The following is a 23,610-nucleotide window of genomic DNA, read 5'->3' as shown; positions in this document are numbered from 1 at the left end:
ATTATAGCCCTCCCTTTGTCTCACATGCACCTTATGACATCTCCTTCTTTGTGTTCATGAATGCTGCGCACACAAAAACCGTGTTCCCAGCACCTTCTGCCTAACCCTGCCAGCCTTTCAGACAGCTCTATGAGAAAAATGTCTTCCAGCCACAGCAAACCATTAGGGCTCACATCTCAAATCAGTTTGGTAATTACACATGGACGCTGAACAGGCCAGCTCTCACATCTCAGCACCTCATATAGTGGTAATAATGGCCAGATCACAGCCTACAAAAGGCAGCTATGAGAAGGGTGTGAGCATCGCTTATCGGGGAATCTGCAGCCCCCTCCCTGCGTCTCACGTACAGTAACACACACTCACATAGAAATGCACGAACTGTGACGATCCTATTAGAGAAGCCATAATGGCAGAACAAAGCGATGACAGTCGGAATAGCTGGACCGGGGGTGTTGAGAAGCCTCATTTAAGAGGCGAGGAAGGAGGACTGAGGTGTGGATGTGTGTCACTATGTGTGTTGTGGAAGCCCACATTTCTGGCTGAGCTCAATGCTTTTTGCTCCCCGTTGTGTTTTAAAGCAATAAACTGACAATACCAATATTTCATTTCACCGGCCCTGTCCTCACTCCTCGGTGTGTTCGCAGGAGTGGCAAAGTCAGGACCGTCGTCTTGTGCCAGGCCGACAGACAAACACAGAGGGGATGATGGGCGGCAGGATGACCGTCAGAGCCAATTACGTTTAATGAGATGTGGAGTGACCAGAGCTCCCGAACGCTGCCAGATGACACAGGGAGCTTCCGAATGTATCCAGGATTCTGCCCTGGAAACATTGTGTGCTGGGATTGGTAGCATGTCACTGGAAAGGCTGATAATGGTTGCCCAGTTGATTATTGCACTACGTTTGATTACCAATAAAAAGATGTGAATCAGTTCAAACGCAACAAGTTCCATTTGTAATGATTCACATTCCCTAACAACCTAATTTGTCTCTGAAATCCTTTGACACTCCTGCAGATGCATATTAAGATATGTTGATTTCACAACAACATGCTTGGTTAACTGGAGCTAAAATCCCCAAGGCTATGTACATCCAACCAAGGGGGATGAAAGGCTGCTTGTTGTGATGACAGATCCTGATCAGACTGTGATGAAAGGAGTAGAAATACTGTATCTGCTTCTACGACAGGCACCGTGGCCACAGCTGTAAACTGGCTGATATGGAGACTGGACAGGGCGGGCTGGGCTGGCACACCCGGCCAAAGAGCCACGTTATGAAACTCAAGCTTTGTGCCAGTTGCGAGGGAGTTTTAAGGAAGCAAGGCCGTGACGGTCATGTTATCAGTAATCTGAGACATCTCGACAAAGAAGGGTAGAAAGAAAATGGAACAAAGGACTTAAATTTAGTCCAAGAGAAACAGCGACAGTGGCAGCTACCGCATGATTTCTGAGTTCCTGAGGAGAACAAACCTGTTCCCTATCACACTGCCTATCAGTTCATCAGACCACGTGACAGTCAGGGTTGTCACTGTTATGTAAAAGATGCCTTCTTCACCTTTTCCAAGGCAGGACATGCTTCAGGTGAAGGACTGTCATGGAGAAAAGGCTTTAAACTCAACTACTTGCCCCAAGAAAGTTTCGTTAATGCTGGATTTAAACCTTTGCAGAATGATTGAAGAGTTCAGAGGAAAGAGTGAAATGCTCACGCCTGTTCTGACTGTGGTCATAAATGCAGATGGAAACAAATAGTTTGGTGTCAGTGACCCAATCAGTGCGATTCATATCAGGATGATTCTCACACCGATTGCCTCCCATACCTCCTCTTATATAATAACTAACTAACAACCCATAAGTTAACTTTAAAATATAGTCTACACATTTAATAGCTATTTACATTAAATCTATAATTGCATATGTTTAACTGCAGTATCATTTTCTTCACCTGAAGCCCCGACGAGCCCTCAGCCCCCATTACATCAGCGTTATTCTCAGCTTTCTATGTGTAATTAAATACTGCATTAAGCAAGAAGATGCTTATAAACACACAGTATAAAATATGATCATTTTCACAGATTATATCATAACATCCCCAAACTCATTTTAATCTTGGTGCTGACGATGTTTCCTTCTTTTTTAAAGTCTTTTGATTGATTGATTTTTTTTATCTGTGTGGTCCTTTACAGTTCTTTTACTTTCACCAACTTTCCATCAAAAGGTTTTAGCAGTCACTTCAAATCAAGCTTAGGCTTTAACCCAGGACACCCAAGAAGTTTTTTTAATTGAAGTTTATTTAACAATCAGAGAACAGCCAGATTAAATAAAGTTCAGCGTCTTTTTCTCTTTTCAGTCTGACTACAGGAAGCTAACTGTCTTCACAGGCTGAGCTGTGCTCATGAATAAAGTGTAAAATCTGTCCTTTTGAATAAAGGGAAAGGAACACTTTTCTGATATTTTTGAGGACCCTAAAGTCCTTCTTCGTGACCCCTAAAAAGTCCACGAACCACAGTTTGAAACACCTTGGTTCGTCACACGGTTAGATTTCCTTCCACGGTACTCCATGTTGTAGTCTATTCAAGGCTCTCGGCCATCCCCCCTCTCCATGTCCGTGGGAAGGAGGAGTTTAACCCCACATTGCGAGGAGTCCGCAGTCTCTTGGCGCTCCGACCCGGGATCGTTTGGCGTGGACACGGAGGGATCGTGGAATTAGCTCCGAGAAACGCAGACTTTTTAATGCAGCGCTGGTATATTAAGAGTTTTCAGAGAGGAGGACGCAGGAGTGCTGCGGGGAATGTGTTTCACGGGTGGAAGCATTAGCCGGTAAGTTGTAGACGAACTTATTCCCAGTCACGCTGTTTTAATAGACTGCCGTTCAGCTTAAACGCGTCTCCCACTCTGCGCGAAAAAGTTTAACAATTTAACAAAGAATTTCCAGTAAGTCGACCAGTGACTGAGGCAGCGATGTAATCCAACTGCAGCACGTCCGATTATCCAGTGATTTTAAATTTGAATGATTTCATAGAGATATCTGTTTTATTCTGAGGCTTTCTGCCGTCGTGTAATTATTCATGTTGACAACGGTCTCCCCTTTCTTCCGTCTGTGGATCTGTCACGTATTAAAGCCTTCACTGTGGATGTTGTTGGACTTTCTTACCTGAAAAGCAGTAATCGTTATGTTTTATTGTGCACTGTGAAGCAGAATTTGGGGTGATAAATAGGAGCACCATAAACACAAACTGTGCCTGGACACGATCTAAAAGTCCCACTAAAGGTATCTGCGTGGCTGTTTCATGCTGTAGCTCGCAGCAGTGTCACAGGCTGCTTATAGCTTTTGAACTTCTTTCTCATTTATAGGCTGGGAGATGTGGGACACACAGGATGTATACTGATGTGAATTACCTGCCACTTGCATTGTTGTTTGGGTTTGTGCTGGGGTGGAAGGGCTCTAGCCACATACAGAGGCAACAAAAGGGCCCCGGGACCCCCGGAGTGAAGGGTCAGCCCAGAGCAAACAGAGTTTTGGATTAAAGGAGGAAGAGCCCGGCATGCCTTTTGGGATGGTCATGGAAACACCCACAGGAAGGTGTCAGTCTTACTGTCCTCCTACCTTTAAATGCCACAGATGAGAATGAAACAGTGGCTAATGTTTGACTCGAACAGCCGCCCGGGTCACTCATTTATCTGTCTGATGGCTTTGGCTGGAGTCTGTCCAGTGTTTTGCAGCAAGACAGATTGGATATGTGCTTGCACTGTAAATGTAAATCATTTACTCCGGTCATTTTTATCCAGGAATTATGCTGAGCCCAACATGCCCAGGAGGAAAAACTTCAGCAAATGCCTTGTGTTTATTTTTCTGCAGGGGGAACATGCTGCGTGCTCGGTTTATATTTCATCAGGCCTATCAGCCCCCCTGCCTCTTTAATGGACTATCCAGAAATAGTTATTTACTTACATAATTGTGTTGATCTCATGTGTGTTCCCTGTTCTTTTTGTGCGAGATCAGTAAGAATAGCGCCGGGTTAGAAGCACCGTGTGCATATTTTGGCTTCTGTGGTTCACATTTTTGCAGCACAGAAGTCCTCCGCCACAAGGAACATATTGTTTTTACTATTCTGTTTTTCCCTGGATTGGAACGGGGTCTTGAACCAGAGCAAAGCTGACCGAGTGTGGCCCTTAATTTCCTTTTAGTGGAAAACATGTGATAGTTTAGCTGGTTCGTTCTGTCCTTCTGTGGCACGAGGGGCGAGTTTCATCTGGCAGGGCCGTCAAAGTTGTTTACAAGTGATAAAAGGGTGAGGCCACGCTGGCTTCTCTTTGGGTGGCACAGAGTCACAGGCTCAGAAACAGCATGACTCTGTGACATAATTACCACTGGAACTGCAGTCAGTACATCAACAGCTGATGCACTTTGTCAAGTAACTTTAAGAACAGCCGTCTAACTGTCGACTGCTCTCGTCTTTGCTTCTTTTTGATGCTCCGTGTGAAAAGCAGCCTTGGTCAGGCACAAAAACTTGGAAGTGTTTTCCCCTGACTGCGCCTGTCATCATTAATTCTCAAAGTGTTCACACACTGGCCGAGAAACGCCAATGTTTCATGTCTTCTCCTCTGCACATTTTTCTCCATATAAGGTGCACGGGTAACATCTGTGCTCATTGTCACACGGGGATGAGGGCCTTTCACTGTCTCTAGGTAGAGAGGCCCTGCAGAGGGAAACCACAGGGACTCCACACGAAGGAGACAAAAGGATTTGAAAGGATCACATTTAAATGAGCAAAAACTTGATTTCTTTTCGGTTTCTCGGCATGTTCGCTTTCTTGATTCCAGTGAAATGCCATTTTGAGGCTTCTGTTCGGGCTGCACAGTCGGGCGAGCATAATGGTGGCCTGCGTGCTTCTATTTCTTGCTGCTGTGGTTGAATTTATATTTGGCTTTCAGAGTGTTTGCTGGTAGCCCGTTGCCAGCAGTGTCTGGAGTGGTTGCTATAAAAAGCAGGTGATCTAAAAGCTGCTGTTGACAGCATCTTGGCCAAGACTTCTCATTTCATACGGCGCTCACCGAGAGGCTGACCAAAAGACACGTGGCTGGCTTTGACCCCTTCTTGGATTCACGCAGCTACAGGTCGAAGAGCTATCACGGACACAACACCGAGGTTATCCTTCTTGGCTTTCAGCGGACGCTTGGACAACAGTAATAACCGAACCCTGTCGCTGAAACGGCAAAAAGAAGCCGCCGAGTACTTTGAGTGCTGCATAATTCAGAGATTCTGAATTTAACTTGTTTTGCAGTGGATACTGGGCTGGTGGTCGCACACACACAAGCGTGCGTGCATCCACTTTGTGAGATTTGTTCAGTCAGCTTTGTGTATCTGCTCTAACACAGAATTTCCCGCTTTGCTGCACATACTGAACCTTCTGCCCAGCTCAGCAGAGCAGCACACTCATCCAGCTGAACCGGCCCATTCATGCTCCTCCTCACACTGGCTCCTCTCTTTGAGGAGATTCATTTAATGCATTGGGCTAAACGGAGCTTCATGCTGTCTGGGTCACCTGCTAAAGGGAGGCAGTACGGTTTTAAATGCAGGCAGGCATGTAAACAATTGGGGTGCAAATGAAGAAGAGGATGGCGTAGCTCTTCACGTGTGATTCAGACTTTCATTAACCCCAAAGAAATAACTGTTAGGCTGTTACTACGCTTTTATTGATGGCCTTATATATCATGCAGCGATTGGTGAACACGAGGGAAAAAGCTCCCATGGCAGCAGTTGAGTAGCAGTGCATGTAATTCTTGTAAGCTTGTTAGACGGCGTGCAATATTTCAGTCTGGTAATGGTGCTGTTTCAGCATTTTGAAAGCGGACCAAGTGATTTAAAGGCCTTGAATATAAAAGCAGTAGTTTGTATTATCTAAATGTGTGAACAATGAAATGACTGACAGTATGGCGGCTACAGAGACCTCAGTCGGAGGGCGTGTGATCGTCTTCGCTCAAAGCATATTCCTCCAGAGCGTAGCTCTCTGTGTAAACCCTGTTTGAGGTCTGGATTGTAAATATTCAGACTGGAAGCAGTCGAGCTGCATCACGTCTCTACTGCGTACACGAGAGAAGTCTGTATTTACATGATGTTTGTGTTTAAAAGATGACGCGTGCTGGCTCATTTGTCAAGCAATCAACAGCCCAGTTTGTATGGAAATAACCCAGTCTGTGTACACACACACACACACACACACACACACACACACACACACTGGCTACAAGCCTGTTTATAACAATAGAAATTGTGATTGATCTGTCCTACCTCAGTCCAGTAGCCATAAGGTCCCACTTACTATCTGGGCCCTATTGGAAAGGCAAACACAGCTGGTGCTACAGGCTAAACGAGTGCCCGGCGCTGGGATGTTCAGCTGACGCTGTGCGTCTTGCATTGTCCTCCATGATGGATGGAGCAAATTCTGGGTACACATTTACAACAACGTCCCAGCTGCTCAACAGCGGGTGGATGTAAACTATTTTTTATTTTTGTTTTAAAGAAAACTAAAAAGCCCTCACCTCTTTTTAAATAGTTTTTTTTATTATTAATTTGTTTTTTTATAGTTAATTAAGACACCACATTTCTTGTCATACTCGTCTAACAGGTACCCAACTGCAATGGGATCCTTTCAGAAGATGACAAATGATGAATCTGGGCGATACAAACGTCGGAAATAAAGTTAAGATGCTCATAAATCCATCATCGTGCACACATGGATGCAACTGTATCCGGTAGTCCATTCATCCCAGCCTTACCTTCAGCAGTCAAATATCAATCATCACAATTGCACAACTGCAGTCTTGCAGGATATTGATGTTGCTTCGCTTCGTTCGCTCGCTCAGAAGCTCGCTCCAGTCCATGTCCTTATCTGCACAGTTTCCTGGGCTTTGTGAAACATGCAAAGTGTTTCGAGGGTCTTTGGCAGCCGTTGCATTCATGTTATGTTGAGGAACATTTTCAGGCTCATTAGCACCCCTCTGCCCGTCCAGCCCACTCCCTGCTTTAACAGTTGGCGGTTTGATCTCTGAGATAGATAAGCTCTATTCTTTACTTCTTAGTCTCCAGCCTTTGTCACGTTGGCGTGCGGCCAGTGTAAACACAGACGGGGTCCTGATTGCTTTAGGTAACCAGCAATCCTGACGTCCACTCATGGAACACGCTCAATTAAAGATTCCTCTAAAATCCTGTTTTTTCCGAAGAGGTAAATGTTTTTAAATAACCTGTTTCCTGAGCTGATATCATCATCCAGGCTTGTTCGGCTCACGGGCCTCGTCTGTTCGAAGGAAAAGGATGTAGAAGTGAAGGGCTTCATTGTGCCACAATAAGAGCAATGAAACAGAGTGTGTAAGAACATTTTATCAGGTTAATGTGAAATTGTGGCTAAATGGTGTAAGACAGGCCTCACATCCTCAACCTAAGCCGAGCGGTAAATCAGCCAGGCTGCTGTAGGAGATCCTGTGTGTGCTTATTTTCTATGGCACCCCTTCTCTACCTCAAACTGTAGTTTAGACACTTGGGTTTCCCTCCCAGAAACTTCCAGCTCCACTTTTCTGTGTTCGGCTAGTGCCAGGACACGATCTGAGCTGTTACGTAAGAGGCGTTTAATGCAGGGCTGGGCTTCCCTGGCTGCGAGTGACAAACGTACCCACTGCCCGGCTGGCTCTCTGTGACACTCTGGCTCCACAAGAAACTGCCGGGATGGTTTTTCACACCTGATGGCTGCAGGTGCCCAACACCAAGCGGCTTTATCTACACAGAAAGTACAGACCGTACAGACTCCGTTAGAGGAGAAACACTTGAACCGAGGAGCAGGGCCGCTGTTCGCGTATCTTTACGTCCAACAACACAGGATATTTCCTCATGGATATTTGTGCTACCAAGCATAGTGCTTATCTCACAAATGCATCCTTGGCAAGTTGACATGCACAAAAGACACAACATTTAGATAAAGTCAAGGTTGGTATTGGCTGTTTCTTCCATGGTTAGTCATTCAGATTACAGGGTGCGGTTTGCAGTCCAGCGTGTTGTAATATGGGACAGCTGTGCAGATTTAATACACTTCCCTCCCTCAAAGAAGTCAGAGCAGGCGACACTATACACCCTCATTGCTGCAGCTTCACTCATATCACCAAATCCATAAATCTTCCTTTAAAACTTGATGCGGCGATGGTCTGAGTCTGATGGAAGGAGGTGTGAAGGGGATACCTGAGGCTATTACAGGTATTTGACATTAAGGTGTCACTGGAGCTCCAAACCTGTCTACTGCTCAATCCTCGTGTTATTTAAGGTGCTAGAGCGCCGGGTTTATGGACTGTCATTGATCCTGGTGTCTCTGTTCATGCAGTGCACTTTAAATTAGAAAAGACGTCAGACAGCACAGATAAAGTTGACCCAAAAAACTCTTATCAAAAAAAATTAATTAAACATTGTTTGGGAATATTTTTATTTAGTTTTTTACCTAGTTTAAGTGCACTGATTCCACTTTCACATACAGAAACATTAAAGCAAACCTTTGACCTCTGCAGTGAGGCAATCTTGTGGCTCTTTTATGATTTATAATGAACTCACTGGAGGATATGGAAGGGGGAAAAAAGTCCTTGTGTACAAACTTCTGGAAATCCAGCAGGGCAGCCATGTTTCTTGACTCAATATTCATATGCAGCGGTCCCCACGAATCAGTTTATGCCCGACAATATTTTCATGGACCAGCCTTTAAGGTGTCGCGGATAAATACAACAAAATAAAACCAAAAAAAAGAAGATTTATTCATTACACACGGGAAAAGACCCAGAGAAACCGAGTTAACAATAAAAGCGATAAAAACCCTGAAAACCATACATTTCACACCCGAGCCTCAACTCTCGCGGCCCGGTACCAACGAGTCATGGACCGATACAGGTCCGTGACCCGGGGGTTGGGGACCGCTGTTCATATGGAATCTTTTTGAATTGCTCTTAGTTTGGCCCCTCGCCCATGAAGCGTTTGCCTTTGGAGACCCTACCAGGGGCAAATTGGCCTGACGATCTAGCTCTTGGATTACGTGGGCATGCAAACCCTTCCACTGTGGGACATTCATGCATGGGGAGGGTTTATGCCGCTTGGCTAGCGTGACAGAAGAGCTAGACGATTACAGTCTAGACTGATGCCCGCGACCCGGATAATTGGCTGAAATTGGATGGATGGGTAGCTGGACCTTTATTAGTCAAAGGAGGGCTTTAAGGCAGGTTCTCGGCTTCCATGCTTCATGCTTAACCAAGTTCCTGTCTTTAAAAGGTAGAGCTCATTGACCCATCTGTCTCTTAGCTCCAGCTTGTGTTGTGACATTTTCATCAATCTTTCCATTTGTCTTGTTTCAAAAAAAGTAAATAAGCTTTAAGGTCAGCTGTTTCTTCTAAATGGGAAATCTCTTGAGTTTCTTGGTGTTTTATTTGCAGAGTTTTCAACGCCGCGGAGTGAAGGCAAACTTGAAAAGGTCATGGCTCTGCCTCTGTTGAGGCCTTTTGAGTCCGGGTTAAAGACACACCGTACCACGGGCAGAGCAGGAGCTTGTATGGGTTATCTCTGACAACCACTCAAACATCCCAGGTGGGTTGTCGCACTCAGCGGGACCGTTGTTGGCCTTTCTGGATGGATCTGACTGGATGTGGAGGCTATGTGTGCTGCAGTTTAGGGGAACGAGTGACTCACAGCTACAGACGATATACAATACACATCCTCTTTATGTGTGTGTGTCTTTTTGAGAATATGACTGCCGAAATATGTGAGGCCAGTGTGGTTCCCATGCTATGCAGCAGCCCTTCTGCCCAAATTCTTCTCAGCTGAATAATGTGAAGTCTGTGTTACTCTGCATAGCTCTCTCAAAGCCTCCAACATCCATGTTGATGGAGTATCTGCGTACGAAGCGCCTGTTGGTTTTCAGCGGCTGTGAGTTTTGATCTCTATCTCACCTGCTTTCATGGTGGGAATCCTGCTTCCAGCATATCAAAGGAACATAAAAAGTCCTTTTTAAAGATTTTTCTACATCCGCCAAACAGCCTTTTATATCCTCATTGCTATTCCCCTCGCATGTGACAGGATCCGGTGTAAAGTGAATGCGTACAGAGGTGAAGTCATTCATTATAAATCATTTCCACTTTGCAGGGTGAAATCATTTATTCACAGTCTCATGAGGTTAGTGATCCAAGGAGCACACCCTGACTGGTGACTAATATGCGGCTGATGTTGTGTCACTCGGCCCAGCGACATGCAGCAGATACTGTTTGGTCTCCAGGTTACTGCGCTTCATCTCGTCTGTCATTGCAAACAGCTACTAGGAGGCTTCGTTTGCTCAGGCTTTTAGAGGGGACAGGTTTTTGTTGACGAGTCCCAAATGTCTGTTTCTTCCTGGCAGAATAACTTCAAGAACATATCACAGTTATTACAGTAATTTTGTCTCTTTAGGCGCTTGCCCTGCTCCTCTGTAGTAATTTTGTGAGCGAGCGGTTTTGTCTCCAGCGGGAAGCCCTGCGGTCTGCTCGCGTGGAGAAATCGGCTTCACTGGAAACTTGCGGGTACCAGTTTTTTTTATACTAATAACGATATATTACAGCACATGGGTGCACGCTGGCATGCCCGGGCTTAAGCTAATAATAACAACATTGAGAAATGCCAGGAATTGGGTTTTCCTGACAGTTAAGATGATTGCTGCAGTTCAAGGAGCTGCGAAAGCTGTACTTACAGTCATATTGTGTTATTAGCCTCGTGCATCCCTTTTTCCTCCCCGTCTGTGTGATTCATATATGCGTTTGTACTTGATCAAATTTAGATTCCAGTAATTGGAAACATATTGTTTTTCATTGTCTTCCACACTCAATTGGCCCTTAAGTAAAACAGAATAGTAAAACAGGCCATTAGTTAGTGGGCAGTGATGATGTGTGTGTTTCTCTCTAATGGGGGTTGTCTTAAGTGTTCATGTTTAATCCCAGACGTGCCTGCTGCTTTTGCTAATTATTCTATCATACAGTGCCACGGGCTTTTCTAAGCCAACAAGTATTTTAACAAGCTGGAAAGCTGCGCTCATTTTTTCCGATCTTTTCCCAGCATCCATACCGTCACGTTTAATGTCTCGAGGTGCAGTAAGCATTCAGCTAACTAGGGCTGCCACAAACGATTATTTTGATAGTCGACTAGTCACCGATTATTTATGCGATTAGTCGACTAATCAGATCATCATCCACTGGACGTAAAACTACAGCTTATTGCACCAGCAGCATCTGCTCTTATATAACTATCATTAGCTTACAGCTTTAAGCTTTTAAGGTGCTAACTAAAAATAAAGACAAGATGATAGTTTATTCAATTTTAATGAAATTTGCAGATTGTTTCGGTAAAGTTGAATAAACTCCTTGCTATCTAAAATATAACAGGACACCGGAGTATATTCTCCAGCATCTCACACTTCTGATAATCAGCTGTCTGCTTGACGTTTATTCAGCTGTGTAAAAACTATAACTTTAATCTCAGCCAAACCGATTTACTCAGGAACAAATAAAATACTAAAAAAAAAAAAAAAAAAAAGCCAAACAACAACATTTTTAATTTATCTAAGTGACTCATATATATTTAACCTGAGTCGCGAAAGACGGCGGTGGGTTTGAAAACAATTTGCCGGGAGTCCGGTGTTCTCACGGCGCTAGTGACCTAGCCCCCGGCTAGCTATCGAGCTAGTGGGTAACAGACGTCTCCGAAAACGTCGGAGCGCTTTTGAAAATATGTGGTGTCCTGATAAACTGAGCCGATATTTGAGGTTTACACAGCTACATTCTCGCCTGAAAATATGTTAAACGTTTATTTTGTGACCCAGAAAGAATAATAAGAGTAATATTAAAACTAACTAGCTACCGCCATTGTTGGAAACTAAGCTGGGCCGCGCTATGAATTCTGGGACACAGCTGCTTCTTCTTCTTCGGGGTTTAACGGCAGCTGGCATCCTTGTACATGCAGTGCTGCCATCTTCTGTTTCAGTCCGTTATTACACTCTTAAATCCTGCTATTATTCCTGCGTCTTTTGCGATCTTACAAAGCTTCAAACGACACGTCGACTATTAAATCAGTCGTCGACGATTTTGATAGTCGACGTAATCGTGACTAGTCGACAAATCGTGGCAGCCCTACAGCTAACCACTAACTGTACATGGAATAAAAAAACATCGAAGAACTGTTGTATCGCTGTCTTGATGCTGCGTGCAGCCACGCAGCAGAGTCGCTTTGATGTAGCGTGAAGCGAAACAGCTTCACCGGCACTACAGACAAGTCGGATCAGGCCGGAGTGTTTGAAGTGCCTCTGCTGTGTGCCTTTGTGGTCATTACTGCTGCTTAAAGCGGGCTGCAGTGCATCAGTCCTGTCAGAAAAGCTCCTTTTGTTGTTGTTATCATGCATTGATGGCAGCACAGTAAGATCTGAGCAAGTCTGAAGTTTTTGGTTTTCTTTTCATGTCTCGCTCTTTTCTTTTTAATACCTTTCTCGTGGTGGGCACGGGCAGAGCGCTCCTTTATCTCCACCAGCAATGAGAGAAACGCTGCATTGTTGGTACTTGGCTATTTGCCTCAAGGGTTAAGTATCCATCTCCATTCCCTCTGAGCCCACGCCAGCTTAGGAGGGAAAGCCTGTGAATAAATGCCACCCTTGTACTCCCATAATGGAACAGCTTGACCTTTCGTGACCTCTGCCGGTCGAAGCATCTGCCTGTCGATTTCTCCGGCCCGTCCCGTGGGACATCGCCGGGCTTTCACATCTGCCTGTGAGCGGTGATTCGATTAGTTGAGGAATTTGTTTTGCTGAATAAAAATTAAGAGTCGGACTGTAATTTTTCAAAGTCAGTAAAAGAATGGCCGCCAGCTGAAACATGCTGTAGATTTACTGTGTAATCGTGTGAAAGTGCTGGTTTCTTTGTGGGCATTGTGCACGACGACTGCATAATGAGCATGATCCTCATTGACATTCTTGATCCACCCTATATGAATGGGATAATAACGAGTTTGGCAGGAGCCTTAATTTAATCATGTTGGTAAAAGCGGCACATATGCGGCACAGCTGCTGGTGCTTAGCCGAGCCTCGCCGTGCCCTTCGCTGAGGTGGTGTTTGGTGCCCGCTTTGGCTTGTTTTGTGTTATCGGCCTTTCTGAACCACATTCCTCTCTGAAAAGGCTTTGCAGAGAAGGACAAAGGAGTTAGCTTTGCGGAGATTTGCCTCTGACTTTTTCACAGCCATCGAATTGGTTCACGTGCCTGTGCATCGCCGTGACTTGTGAGACTGGTTGCACAGGTCACTCTTTTGTTGTTGCCTTTCTTTAACTTTGCAAGTTAAACACAGGTGCCGCTCGAGTGCTTTGTCCAGCACCTGTTGTGGATTATAGGTCGATAAAGGCTAATTTCTTGAGATAGTTCTGCAGTGAGATCTAATCTGGCCCTCGCCGTTTCAGCGAGCTTCGCAGACCCCACGTCCTGATGTTGGGATTCAAAATCTGTTCCTGCTTAGAGTGAAAAGGAGGCGGAAAATTCACATGTCTGCTCGCATGCATTAGCAGGCACATTTTCACACAGTGTTGTGCTCCAGTGAATCAGGCTAGCCCTGCAGGAGCCGGCACTGTGGCCTTAACGCGCACACACACACACACACACACACACACACACACACACAGACACAGACACACACACACACAAAAATCATCGTAGCTTCATGTTCTGCTTTTATTCCACCAGGTGTTGCTGTTTATTGGCTGTTTGATTTCCTTTTAATCAAAAAGTCTTTAAATGTAAGCAAATAAAAATCTGACTTTGACTGCATGACTTTGCATTAAGCTCACATTGCATTCCTTCATTTGCAGATACTTAGACTTTCTCAAAGTGTAAGGAAATTCATACTGCCCCCAGTTGCATCTCCTGTAAACATGTAACATCTTACAGTCCCGGCTCGTATGCAAGAATCCATCCACCATATGCAATGTGCAGCTAACAGCATTCGCCGATTGTGGAGGAAGTGGATTGCTGGCATTTTGGGCCATGCAGTCTGTAACGCCCTCAATAAAATATCTGTGTCTGTGTGTGTGTGTGTGTGCCTGGCTCCTACCAGCTGTCTCACCCATCATCAGTGCTTCCAGGATGTTTAGCAGACAGTCCAGCTCACACTTGTTTCCTCTTATCTGTGCCGTGGACAGTAACAGTTACTGTAAGTTCTCTTTAGCCTGTTTTTGGCCTCCAATAAAACTCCGTGTTCAGGTTGTTAATAACCGGACGACTCGTGGGTCTGCTTTCCCGAACATTTGACCAACTTGGCTTTGATTCATAACTTGTTTATTGTCAGCTCTGTTTGATCAGCAGAGAGTTCAACAGAGATTGTTAGCTCTCCTCTTCAGTAAAGAGTCGGTTTCTTTGAGGAGCATGATGCCAGAGGATGGTTACTTTATGCGGTAATTTACATTTCTTTGCCTGTGAGCTCTGTTTACTAAAGCCGTGCTGTGGGATATGTCCTTATTAGAGGCAGCAGACTGGTTAAGGACGTTTATATGGTGAATAATGTGATTGTGCATAAACTTGCACATGTATAGGGTCTAAATACAGCGAGACATGTCTAAACAGAGCTGATTTCACCTGATGGATGGTTTATATAGCCCTCCAGCCTGTGGTCCTGTGTTTACAGGCCTCTGATGTAGGTCCATGACACGATGCCGACTTCTCCACCACTTTATCAAACCATCTACAGCCGGCCGGCCGACTCCTCTCGGCTCGGGTAGAGGCGAGGATGTGTATTTGAAACACGCTGGCTCGGCAGCGTGACGCGAATACCAAAATCTCTCCGGTGAATCATCACTTTAAACTGAAAGAATTGCATCCCTGCAGTCGTGCATTTGTGATGTGGTCTGGATTTGCATGCTAATGCTGCAAAGAAAGGTCGGTGCCAAAAAGCAGTGCAGGCCCGAAACTTGTTTCAAACAAGTTAATCCCCCATTCACGAGGAGAGGGATAATCCTGCTTGTTTGGAGTTTGGAGTTCACTTGTTTCCGGGAAAACAGATCAGTGCTGCCGTGTTAAGAAAGGTTTTCTACACGACAGCTAGAGTTGCACTTAATTATGTCACGTCAGCATTTTTGTGGTGAGTCAAATGAGCTGGCATCTCCGCCAGGTAAACAAACAGTCTTTCATACCTGCCACTGTGTTCAAAGAGAGTCTGTAATAAGGACATTAATTACTTCAGGTAATGACTCCCAACAGTTTACTGAGCGGCAGGTCCTTTGTTACCTATGTTAACCTTCACCGCAGTGAGCAAACCAAGCAGACGGGCCCAGGCTAGTCTAACCACCTCTGACAGACTTGGAGCATCGTCTTGGCTTTGGCTTGTCAGTGTGTCGCAGTTTAAGGCTTCAGCAGACATGACGGTGATGTATGAATGGAGGTGAGTGCTGAGCCAGCGCTCACTGTGACCCGGTTGTTGTCTGGTTTTGGTTTTTTTCACCTATTTATCAAAAGTGAGGTCAGTTTCTTGTGCTGTTGCTCAGATGATGTCCTAACCTGTGTGACAAAAGAATAATGCTCGATAACTTGATCAGTGATTCGTGTCCCGTCTGGCCTGACTGCATCTACACTTTAGCCCTTTAATTGCCCATTAAAAGCGAGACGCTGCCAGTTAGAGCACGAGTTCACCCTGAACATATGGCCCAGTTTGGCACAGGGACACAAAGTTTGAATTACGATTTCTTTTTCTGCTTTTTCGAGCTTGAATCGGACACGAGCGATCCAACAGCAACAGATTTTTGAATCGGGGCTTTCCCTTATCCAAAAGTGACTGAGAGAGGCGTGAGTGGTTCTCTAAAACGAGGATGGGGGAGGCCACAGGGGTAAACTCCCTCTGGCGTCAGAGCCCCTCAAGAATGCAGAGGGGGATTAATGCATGCCTGTGGCAGTGATGGATCGGACGAGGCTCCACACGCATTCGCCCAGACATACACCCACAGAGCATCTGGATGCAGATGGTTTGGCCAGCTTAGCAGGTGTGTGTGCGCGGCTTGTGTGTCTGCTGGAACAAGGCCAGCCGTGGTTGTTTGCCCTACTACCCCAGATAGAGCGGTAGCCACCAGCCGCATGTCATTTTGATTTGAAAGCGCAGCTTTCATCTTGCCAGCTCACCTCTGGGGCCTTTTAAACAATTCACTTTGTCCTTCTCAGATCGCAGATGAATCGATTGCCGCTCCCTCAATAGCTTCTTCTTTCCTGTTGGGTACGGTGATTGATGCTGAATGTGCGCCGTAGTGATTTCTGCTTTCTATGCGAGAACATCGATTACTGTACGTGCACGCGTCTCTCTTCCCCCCGATCCGCGGCGCCTCATCGTTTCCTGCGTGACCTCCAACAGCTGTGCACCTGAGTCGGTCCTGCAGCGGTCAATGATCTTTGATGGATCACCTTGGGGATCCTGAAGTGTGCCTCACATGACTGCCACAGTACACTACAGTGACCACTGCAGTGCTAATGAGCGAGTGGGTCGCAGGCTGATTGTATTAATCACTAGAGCTTATGAAACGTAGCGTGTGACGGATTATCTCGCCGTGCACAGCGGCAGTTGATTCGAGTGGAGATAATAGAGTTTGCTGGTGGGTTTAATGTCGGTGTTTTATGCAGACATTTGCACTCGGACGTACAAAGTCATTGTGAACTTTGTCTTTATTGATGATGCCTCTGCCCTTCCTGAAGGTTACCACTGAATGCTGCGATGTGATGTGTAGATATCTGTCAGCTGTTGTGCTTCTCCCGCTCTTCATGGGCAGGGCTGGCTGTTTACTCGTCCTCCCAGGAGCCTCAGGGTCTCCTATTTCGCCCTTGTTCCACATGTTTTGCATGCACTGCTGCCACTCATGCTATTACTTCCATTCACCGCCAGGCGTTTTCTCCATAACTTGAAGACAGAGAGTCTCTAATGGTGCTCTGCTGCGAGCCGATCACAAGAGAATCGAGCAGCTCGGCTGAGATGTTCTGCTGCAGCACAGATGTTGAGACGTGTGTGAGAGCATGCTGATTGCACTGGAAAATCAATCCAGCTAAATCGTGAGAATACCAATCAGCCTGAATGCCAGATACTGCAGCTCTGGAAAACGTTCAAGTGCACGCTGTGTGTGCGCATCTCGTGTCTTTTTCCTTTACAGATTCAAACCTCTGAATGACCTTCCTCTTTCCATTAAGCTGCTTAATTAGCAGAGAAGCTGATGGAAAGCTGATTTGAACCTGGAGTCTTCCAGCTGTTTGTTATCTCACACACACACACACACACACACACACACACACACACACACACACACACACACACACACACACACACACACACACAGTCTTCTTGATTGAGAGCCTGTAACCTATTCGTCCCTCTGCCATTCCAAGCATGCACATAAAAGTGCGCATTCATGTGAACATGCGCACTCTTGTGCAACAGATGGAAGCTGACACACCCTGGAGGATGTCCTCAGCCCGTGTCCCCTCTAAAGAAAAGGCCCCAAAGATGTTTAAACAACATTTCTCACATTAGATTTTAACACCGTCAGTGTGAACACAGAGCGCAGTCCCTGCAGTGTTGTTAGCTGAGAGCCCGGGCGCACACATCCCGGTTTATTTAAAGTTGGTGCCAAACTCTCGGTGCAGAGGCCTGCTTCGTCTGACAGGAGCACCACTGTGCAGAGGAGCTGACAGCAGGGAAGCTGGCGGGAAAAACGGACATCGCAGTTTGGAACAGAGGGATGAGGAACAGATGATTAATAGTGGGAGGGATAACCTTTGAGTCTCTGAATGACACAGAAGCCGAGAGATGAGTTTGAATGCGCTTCATGATATTTTCAGACTTTTACATTTGTGGAAATGAACATAAAAGATACATTTGTTTGTTTCAGTCATAGATTTGTAAAAGCAGCATGTTTTGGGGTGAAACACGGTATTGCACAAAAGACCTGACCTTTCACTCTGGCTTAAAGTATCCCAGCTTAAGTAAATTCCCTCAGTCTACCCCACCTATGTGGGGGGATGTGTGTGAGTGCACATCCCCCAGACACACACAATAAACACACACCCGCCCTGCATCGCCCGGTCCGTCCCACTAGGCTTTATTTTGAAAGCAAATCCAGACTCTTAATATTCCAAATTGATGTTTCAATGTGAGGCTGTGTGCTAATTGCTGCTAAAATGAGCAATTAAGCTCTATTTATTTCCTCCCAGTGGATGTTTTACTCACAAACTGCTGAAGACTGCAGTCCCCAGTGAACGGGATAATCAATGGCATCAAACCATAAACGGCCTCCAGCCACGAGAATGGCTCCAGCATGCTGTTTATGAGAGAGATGACTGATGTCTGATTTTTGTAAAGACACGTTGATAAATAGCAAATCAACAAATCTGTATTTTAAAAATAGATTTTAAAGGTATTTAAAGTCAGTTTTTTTTTTATAAGGCTCAATTTCTGCTGCAAATTCTGCTCTTTTTAATAATTTATGACACTGCTGGGATGAACTGTCCAAATGTGATATTATAGATGGGCTTTTGAGTGCATCATATGTTTTTTTTTTTTTTCCCAGGGAGGGGGGGGTTAATTGTTTAAACTTTGATTTTAAATCCGGGGTGAGGGGGTGCAGATTCTCTCACACTCTTATTATTGAGCCCGGTGCCTGAAAGGCCATCCGGGGTCCTCCGGAGCTCGTTCTCAAACTTCTGCTGACTTGTATTCCTGTCAGTTACGTCATTCCCTTGTGTTTCACGACAGCTGCGCTGCTGCGCACATGAGCTGCGTTGGTGCTTTCTTGAGTTACGTCTTCATGTAGAGCAGTGTGACCTACAGTCCCCATGAACTACCTAGTTCAGCTCTTGGAGATGTGAATGGAAATCGTGCAGAGATTTGAGCACGTGTGGGGATTTAATCTGGCTGTGTTGATCGGCGCTTGTCGGAGCCTTAATTCATCGTAATTAGGGGTCAGAGCATTTGGCCGGGAGGAATTAGACCGAGCACCTGCTCTGTATGAATATGCATCACAGCGGCCCTGCCTGCCTCCTCTGTCTTTCTCGCTGCCTCGCTCTTTTCACGTCTCCCAGTCACTCCAAGTGTGTTGTTGACCAACCTTTTAGCTGCCTCCATCTATAGCCGGACAAAGGCCTTTGAGAGCAGCTCAGACTGGGCCACGAGGACCATTGTGCTGTTAACAATGTTGTTTAGCTCTGGTGAACGCTGCTGATATTGTGTCCCGGAGCTGATGTCTGTGTGTCAAGCAGAAGCAGCTGGCTGATGGAAGCCTATCCACAGCTGCTCGTACAGCGTGCACGGACGTGACTTTGAATCGCCATTCAGACCACAATGATTTTCTGGAGGAGAATCCATCTGAACGTTCTTGTTATATGTGCTATAAGCGCTGATACGTCCCCAAACATCCAGTAATCTTCGCTCGGTTACTCTGAAATAAAGTGAGAGAGCCGTCTGGCACACAGGGTCCAGTTCTGATGTCGTGCTGTGTTCTGGTGTGGCTTTGTTAATGGGTCCAGTTTGACTCTGACCACAGTTATGCGAACCATAGAGAAATGGAGGCATGCGTGTGTTTTTAGTCCGACGGCGGTCTCAAATTTGTCTCCGCTGGGAGATGGCTTAGTCACAACACTTTGAGAAAGTCGAATTCCCGGGAAGTTTTGCTTTTTTGTTGCTTTTTAAATCAACTCCCTTCAAATTAGGACTTCCTTCCCGGCCAACAGAAACGTTCAAAAGGCTCAGGCATGTCGCTGTCCCGCTCTTTTTATATTCTTCTACACTAAACATGCACACATCTCTCTCTTGGGGGTGGTTGGCTGCCTCCTTGGCCTCCTCTTGGGGTCATTGTGGTATTTAGGGTCAGACAAGAGCTCCAGTCATTGCGCCCTCAGCAGTGCCTCCCAGGCAGCGCTGCAGCCATTACACGCCAGCTTGTCTCGGCCAATCCCCTCAGACTGCTATGGAAAACCGCCTGGGCTGCAGCGGACCCTGCATCCTGCTCCTTGCCAACGGAAAAGCTGGATGTAGGAAAAACAACACGTTGGAGTAGTGGAGCCTTTCTGCGCTGGACGAGCGTTATAAAACATCCTCGCCTCTCTTCCTGAGAGAGCTCTTCTGTCGAGGACCTTTCACTTTTTCCTCTCTGGTTTTTCCTCTTGGCGCTCCGTTACCCAGGGTTACCCTCGGAGGATTGTGATTCGCTGCTCCTCCAAAGCCGGGAGGGAGTTTCCACATGTCCTCCAGTGTGCCTGGGTGTGTGTGTGTGTGAGTCAGATGCAGTGTGTGTGAGTGTTGCTTTAAGACTCAACGAGCCTCCCCAGAGTGAATCCAGATCAGAGAACAGCAGCTAGATTTCTCCTTTGCAAGCTCTTCAAAGAGCTTTTAGATTAAAGCCCGGGCCACGGAGGTAAGGTCTGCTCTGGACTGGAGTTTTATCTTTGTCTCCCTTTGTTTCTCCTGCTTACTGGATTAAGAAGAGCCTGGAGTGGAGAGGCTGCATTGTGCTCCCCATTATCAGATGCACAGGTGTGGTTTACACTGTGTGCTTGCATGTGTGAATGCTGTTTAGTTCCCACCTGGATCTGCTAGCTTCGCTTTGTATCTCTTGTATCCGGCCTAACTCTATGTACTTGCTTCCAGCTTGCAGCCTTGTACATGAAGACACAACAAGGTCATCTTTCTCAGTCTGAGACTTTATTGCTTCTGCCGGTTGTCGCGTTCGTCTGACTCACGAGAACAACTTTGTTTGACAGACTTGTTCCTTTGTCTAAACTTTGTGTGAAGTTTCTAGATGTTTGCACGATTGTACAAAAAGTGTTTGGAAACATTTTCATTTTCTTGGCATTAGTCTGGAATGGCGGTGGCATACACGTATAAATCTTTCAGCAGGCTGCCATGACATTTTTGGTCGGCAGCCAGGCTCAGAGCTTCTAAATGTATAATGAAAAAGTCAGAAAGACACTTAACAAGCACTTTGATGGATGTTTGGTGACTTTGGCTGGATCCACCGCACAGTATTACGGGCTTTCAGCAAGTGATTCATAGATGGACATTTCTGCTCATAAGCAAACAACCGCAGGATACTTTAAATCTGATTCGTATGACAAAAAGTCAGCAGGAGACGGCGTGGTCTTTGGCTTCAACCACCCTGTTTTCTCTTCTTCTTCACTTCCTGTTGTTGTTTTTCTTTGCCCGGAAAGAAACGACGGTGTTTTGCATGACTTTGAATTTAATTTGTGAGTCTGAGAGAGAAGCTTTACGCGTGCTGTTGCTTTAAGAGCCGAGCTGTCGCAGCGCCAGAGGAAAGTGATAAGAGACTAGTCCCACGGGCTGTGATTTGACAGGAGGAAAGCGGTGCGATTGTGTTAACACTCACAACCAATAACAAATGACCTCATAGCTCCTAGTGCACAATAATTCAGAAAGATTGAAACCTTGTTGGTATCCTTTATTATATTTGAGGTTATTTTGTCACTTTCACTGTGATATATTCTTTTCTTCAAACAAAACCTTGCCTGTATTTTCAGCAGGACTCCTGTGTGGTGGCAGAGTGGGTTTAAAGCTGCCCTAGCAGCAGCGTGACGTTACCGTGGGGCTTCAGGGAGTGTGTCACTGCTGTGTCTGGAGTTTTTTCCTGCTGCTCTGTTTCTATAGTTTAGATTCAAGCACACGAAGGGCCAGGTTAGGAAATCCAGACTCTGCACGTGTGGGTTTGAGTTTAGAGGTTGGAGCTTCTCTGCTACAAATGCACGGTGGTCTTGGTGAAAGGAAAAAAAAGGCAGTTACATCCTCGACAATTCACATACCTGCTGTGTTTACACCAAAATGAGGCGTGGCTCATTCCTCACCGTTATCCTGAATCGCAGACCCAAGACACACACGGTGCCAGACTAAACACGGAGCTTACGTAGGAGTCACCCAGGGCCGGGCTGAGAAGAATGCCAGGTCACGGGGTGTGTGCCGAGGAGCAACGGGGTGGCAATGCTCCCTTTGCCCTTGAGCAGATGGCCTGTAGGAAGCCTTTTAACGTGAACAGAGGACTGAAGGGGAAGAAGGGGAAGAGGGAGGGAGAGTTCACGACCGGGTGCAGCGGTTCGCAGCTAAAAAGGAAGACTTGTCTTGTTGTTCTCCGAAAACATTCGCATAATGCTCCAGTTCGGCGCGCAGCAGAAGGCAAACGTGTGCCTTAGTTTGTGTGTTGGCACGCCTTTGAGCCTTTCATACCCACAGCTCTGCTCTCCCCCGAATAAACTTTGCAAGAAAAGCATCAGTGGTAGCGTTTAGAAGAAAGCCGTCGTTGTGACAAGTTTGACAACCAGCTTTATGTTGATTCCCGACAGCTGCTTCCTTAGTCTTTTACTCCTGAAAGAGAAATAGTTTAGTTGCTCTCCATTCATGTAGAAAGCATCTGAATCAGGCTAACTCTGCTTTTTAGCTCCTTCTGCTCTGCTTGGCTCTTGAACAACAGAAGTTGGGAGGTAACGCGGGCTATCATTGGTCAGATTACTACTGAAGACGAGGGTTTGACCATATACTCCATAAACGCTCCCAGCTTGACTTTTTCCAGGGTTCGTAAGAATAATGGCAGCAATTTTCCCAACTGTGGGATAAATAAAGCATCTCATGATATATCCGGAAATGTATTCCTGGAGAAAAGCTGCTTCAGTAACTCAGGATTATATTTCATGCTTATATTCAACATCTTCTCCTTATAACTCTTGTGAAATGAAGCAAATGTTTAGTTAATACCCTGATCGTGTCAGACTCGCGGTTCGAGTTCATTACCGGGCCTGCTCGTCTCCACAGCCAAGTTTCCACTCTGCTTTCTGCTGCTACTTTTCACACTCGTTCTAAACAGCTGCAGAAGAAGAGAATCATTTCCTCAAGTGGCTTTTATTTTTTCTTTCTATTTAAAATGTTGATGTTTCCTGGAATTCCTTTCTCCCTGTATTAAATGCGCTCTTTAACTTTAGTTCACTTACTCCGCCAACACGTCTTAATCTCACCTCGCAGTCAAGGTGCACCCAAGCAGGAGCAGATAAACTCTTAATGCTGCAGATCACTTAATCCTGAGGTGACACTTGGCAGCGAGCTTTGTTTTTACTGTAACCGTACACATGCTGTACACATGCTGTACGTATGCTGCGAGGCTTAGCAGAGTTAGCACCGTTTGAAAGCCCTCTCAGACTGCATTACTGCATGCGTTTAGGCGTGTTGTGTTACATACACGCAAGGCAGTCACATTGCCTGCAGAGACACGTGGTGCACTCGTTCTTCTCCTTTGGATCCCGGCCCCCTGGACGAATTTGGAGATGATGGCTGAAAAAAGGAGCGAGCGAGGATTCAAAGGTTTAAAAATAAACAGATGGGTAAACTGTAGCTGGCTTTGAAATGCTTTCCCAAACCCGATCAAAGACGACGTCATTTACTCGGAGGGAGGTGGAAAAATGCATCAAATGTTTGGTTTGGCTGATGGGGGGGGGGGGCGCTGTAGCGTCTGTGTGGCACTGCTGGACGTGCTACCTCGTACAGGAAGGAACTTTTCTTGTACTTTGCATTTTCGAGGACA

General features: G+C 45.9%; 1 protein-coding gene across 4 annotated transcripts in view; it reads left to right on the top strand.

The window, feature by feature from the left end:
- Positions 1–23,610, top strand: part of tiam2a (TIAM Rac1 associated GEF 2a) — an 82,643-nt gene that overhangs the window by 20,095 nt on the left and 38,938 nt on the right. Inside the window, exon 1 of one of the 4 annotated variants that reach the window (XM_080870977.1) lies at positions 2,610–2,814. The exons of 1 other annotated variant lie outside the window; for it this stretch is intronic. The gene's annotated coding sequence lies outside the window, so the exon portion shown is untranslated. Of the gene's footprint in view, positions 1–2,609; positions 2,815–9,454; positions 9,605–19,528; positions 20,449–23,610 lie in introns of those variants that run through there. 2 more of the 4 variants (XM_080870978.1, XM_080870980.1) reach the window with 2 other exon arrangements.

Source organism: Rhamphochromis sp. 'chilingali' (assembly GCF_963969265.1).
Source record: "Rhamphochromis sp. 'chilingali' genome assembly, chromosome: 21".
Classification (NCBI taxonomy): Eukaryota; Metazoa; Chordata; class Actinopteri; order Cichliformes; family Cichlidae; genus Rhamphochromis; species Rhamphochromis sp. 'chilingali'.
Note: the sequence above shows the minus strand (reverse complement) of the source record. Positions and strands in the feature narration are given on the sequence as shown.